The sequence below is a fragment of the Neophocaena asiaeorientalis genome, unplaced genomic scaffold (assembly GCF_003031525.2).
Source record: "Neophocaena asiaeorientalis asiaeorientalis breed wild unplaced genomic scaffold, Neophocaena_asiaeorientalis_V1.1 scaffold1, whole genome shotgun sequence".
In the NCBI taxonomy this organism is placed as follows: domain Eukaryota; kingdom Metazoa; phylum Chordata; class Mammalia; order Artiodactyla; family Phocoenidae; genus Neophocaena; species Neophocaena asiaeorientalis.
The window spans coordinates 2,677,086-2,681,604 of record NW_020171981.1 but is presented as its reverse complement, the minus strand read 5'-3'; positions in this window follow the sequence as shown (position 1 = coordinate 2,681,604).

Genomic DNA, 4,519 nt, shown 5'->3' with positions numbered 1-4,519 from the left:
GAATCTGCCTGCCAATGCAGGGGACACGGGTTCGAGCCCTGGTATGGGAAGGTCCCACATGCTATGGAGCAACTAGGCCCGTGAGCCACAACTACTGAGCCTGCATGTCAGGGGCTTTCGCTCCACAACAAGAGAGGCCACGTCAGTGAGAGGCCCGCACACCGCGATGAAGATGAAGAGTGTTTCCCGCTCACTAGAGAAAGCCCACGCACAGCAAGAAAGACCCAATGCAGCCAAATATAAATAAATAAAAGATAAATAAATTAATTAAAAAAAAAGACACAGGCACCTCAATGTTTATAACAGCACTGTTTACAATAGCCAAGACATGGAACCTAAGTGTCATTGACATTTAGATAAGTGGATAAAGAAGATGTGGTATATATATATATATATTCCATTGTGTGTGTGTGTATAGCTATACACACACAATGGAATACTACTCAGCCATAAAAAGAATAAAATAATGCTGTTTGCAGCAACATGGATAGACCTAGACATGATCATACTAAGTGAAGTAAGTCAGAGAGAAAGACAAATATCATATGATATCTCTTATATATGGACTCTAAAATATGACACAATGTTACAGCACAGAAACAGACTCACAGACTAGAAAACAAACTTATGGGAGGGATAAATTTGGAGTTTGGGATTAGCAGATACAAACTACTATATATAGAATAGATAAACAGGGCCTTACTATACAGCATTATATTCAATATCTTGTAATAACCTGTAATGGAAAAGAATATGTATATATAATGTATAACTGAATCACTTTGCTGTACACAAGAAGCTAACAGAATGTTGTAAATCAATGATACTTGAATTAAAAAAAGAGGATATAATGCATGTCTCATATGTAATTTTAAATTTTCTAGTAGTCACATTTAAAAAGTGAAATTAATTTTATTAATTTATTTAACCCAACATACACAAAACATTATAATGTTGATGTGTAATCCTAAAAACTATTAATGCGATATATTTACAATAATTTTTTTGGTACTAAATTTTTAAGATCCAGAGTGCAGACTGAATTTATAGTACATCTCAGTTTGGACCAGCTACATTTTAAGTGCTCAACAGTAGCATGTAGCTAGTGGCTACCAGACTGAATAGTGCAGCTCTAAATCTTCCATCTTAGTTCTCCTTTGAGCTACTATAACTTTGAGAGTTTAGTCAGCTTACCAATTTAGGTCATAAATATGGATTAGATTTTATTGTTTTCTGTCTGGAAGGATCTTATCTTGTCTGACTGACTCTACCATGAGTACCATAAAGGCAACTATCTCCTATGCTCTGTTTTTTTTTGTGGCTGCACCACACAGCTTGTGGGATCTTAGCTCCCTGACTAGGTATTGAACCCCGGCCCCTGGCAGTGAGAGCACTGAGTCCTAACAACTGGACCTCCAGGGAATTCCCTATATTCTGTATTTCTAAAGCTCCTGCTTTGCTGGGCCCAGGTTGATGCCTAAAAAGTGCAGTTTGATTGATGTCCTTGGGAATCCAGCAGTGAGTGAAGGTCACACTGCCTTCCTTTCCACTTTCTGGCTGAAATGCCTATGAGATGCTTAGTAGTGCTTGGACTACGAAATATGCTCCATAAACTTTAGCTGTCACTGGTATATTATTAGTGGTGGGTGGAGTTGAAGTTCTGATGTGATCTCCTGGTCCGAGGCAGTGGGGCCTGGGAAAATCATTCAGTGCTCTGAGCTTCAGTTTCCTTTATCCTTAGTATGAGATGTAGGTTTCCACCCTGTTAATCTCAAAGGAGAACTAGTATGCTCAGATGAGATGCCATATTGAGAAAGTGTTTTGAACACTAAGAAGATCTATCAATATAAAGTATGGTTATTCTAGTACTGAACTCGGCATCTTGTTTGGCATTGGGCTGGGGGGAGGAATGGCATCAGGAGGTCCCAACGCCCCTGTGGCATGACTTGAATAAGTGAAAGTGTTTTGAGATCTGTAAAGCCCTAAAGGAGCGATCCTTTCATTACGAGTGAGAGTGGAGGCGGGAGAGGGAGCCCCTTGTATGTCAAACTGGTGAGGAACTTTGTTTTATTAGAGCATAGGGAAATACAAGTGCTGTGAGAGCTGTACTCATTTAGGTTCTTATAATTGCTGGTTGTCAAATCTACAGCCTGAAAAGAAGGAACTCATGGAACTAACAGAAATCACTGTGGTGGATATATCTTCAACCATCACTTCCAAGTAGAAGAACTAGGAGAAAACTTATAGAAGGCCCATGGGAGCTTTTCTGCTTCTCTGAGCTCTGAGAGGCAGAATGACTTCCTCAAAGGGACTTTTCAGTAAATCTTCATAAACACAGAAAAGGGGATATTCCTTTGTAGCCCTTTGGTACTTGATTCTGACCTGCCCGGGGCCATGAACCCTTCCATGCCTCCTACTCTGCTAGGGGGTTTCCACTGCAGAGAGCGATTTTCCCCAGAAATTGAAAATCTGGATTAGGAAGACCTGGGCAGGAAGGAGTTTGTTCCAGAAACGTCTCTGACACTTTGCATTTCCTCATTTTGTGTCCTTTCTTTATGCAGCAGGCTGCCTATGAGTCATATATTTGGGTGCTGAGGTCTGAGAGTTAATGTGTGCCTTTTCCCCCCAAATAACCAGAAACTGGCAGACCCAGCCCTGGGGCCTGTGTGAGTGGGAAATGCTTCCATGTCCACTGACCCATTGTCCTGCTTCCAGGGTTGCCGGGAACTTAACAGTCTCCCCTCGTGAAGGAGAGGAAGCAAGCAAGAGGAGAAATGTGGGTTTTCTGGTTGTTCCGTGGGCCTAGAGATCAAAGGCTCCCTCTTCAGCCAGGCATGGGGATTCATCCCACCCTTCCTCAGGCCTGTTACCCATCCGCACGCACAAGCCTGCAGGAGAGCCACATCTGGGCTTGTCTTGGCCTCGTGTGACAAGGCTTTGAAATAATATGGAAGTCTTTTCACCTTTTTCCTTTCCATCAAAATATCCCTGAGAGGGATTTCTCAGGTGAGGAAAAGAAGAGTTTCCAGATAAGAGCCATGCGTCTTGTTCTACATGTATCTTTTCTACAAATATGCAAAGTGCCTGTTAGTATTCATTGTAGGTGCTCTATTAACCTGTTTTTAAAAAGGAATTGCAACAATTAATCTAATTTAAGTTTAAAAGGAAATAGAAAAGTTAAATTAAAAAAAAAAGGAAATGGAAAACTCAACCCAGTGCCTCATCTGGTCCACTTAAAAAAACAGTCAGCCTTGAGTACTGAGACCTTCCTTCAGAATTAATCGCTGAGGGAAGTTTCCAGGGTTTGATTTCTGCAATACCCCTTTCTCATATTCCTTTTTTCCCTTAAAGGACATAAAAATGAGCTAGTGTTTTTTTTTTTTCAACTTAAAGATGTATGTCTTCTTTGGGTTTTTAAAATTTTATTTATTTATTTATTTTTGGCTGTGTTCGGTCTTCATTTCTGTACAAGGGTTTTCTCTAGTTGCGGCGAGCGGGGGCCACTCTTCATTGCGGTGCATGGGCCTCTCACTGTCATGGCCTCTCGTAGCGGAGCACAGGCTCCAGACGTGCAGGCTCAGTAGTTGTGGCTCATGGGCCTATTTGCTCCGCAGCATGTGAGATCTTCCCAGACCAGGGCTCGAACCCGTGTCCACTGCATTGGCAGGCAGATTCTCAACCACTGCGCCACCAGGGAAGCCTGAGCTAGTGTTTTGAAGATAATTATAGAAAGCTAAGAATGCAATGCAATCCCTATCAAACTACCAATGGCATTTTTCACAGAACTAGAACAAAAACATTTCACAATTTGTATGGAAACACAAAAGACCCTGAATAGCCAAAGCAATCTTGAGAAAGAAAAATGGAGCTGGAGGAATCAGGCTCCCTGACTTCAGACTATACTACAAAGCTACAGTAATCAAGACAGTATGGTACTGGCACAAAAACAGAAATATAGCTCAATGGAATAGGATAGAAAGCCCAGAGATAAACCCACGCACGTATGGTCACCTTATCTTTGATAAAGGAGGCAAGAATATACAATGGAGAAAGACATCCTCTTCAATAAGTGGTGCTGCGAAAACTGGACAGCTACATGTAAAAGAATGAAATTAGAACACTTCCTAAAACCATACACAAAAATAAACTCAAAATGGATTAAAGACCTAAGTGTAGGGCAAGACACTATAAAACTCTTAGAGGAAAACATAGGCAGAACACTTTATGAAATAAATCACAGCAAGATCCTTTTTGACCCACCTCCTAGAGAAATGGAAATAAAAACAAAAATAAAAAAATACGACCTAATGAAACTTAAAAGCTTTTGCATAGCAAAGGAAACCATAAACAAGATGAAAAGGCAGCCTTCAGAACAGGAGAAAATATTTGCAAAAGAAGCAACTGACAAAGGATTAATCTCCAAAATATACAAGCAGCTCATGCAGCTCAATATCAAAAAAACAAACAACCCAATCCCAAAATGGGCAGAAGACCTAAATAGACATTTCTCCAAAGAAGA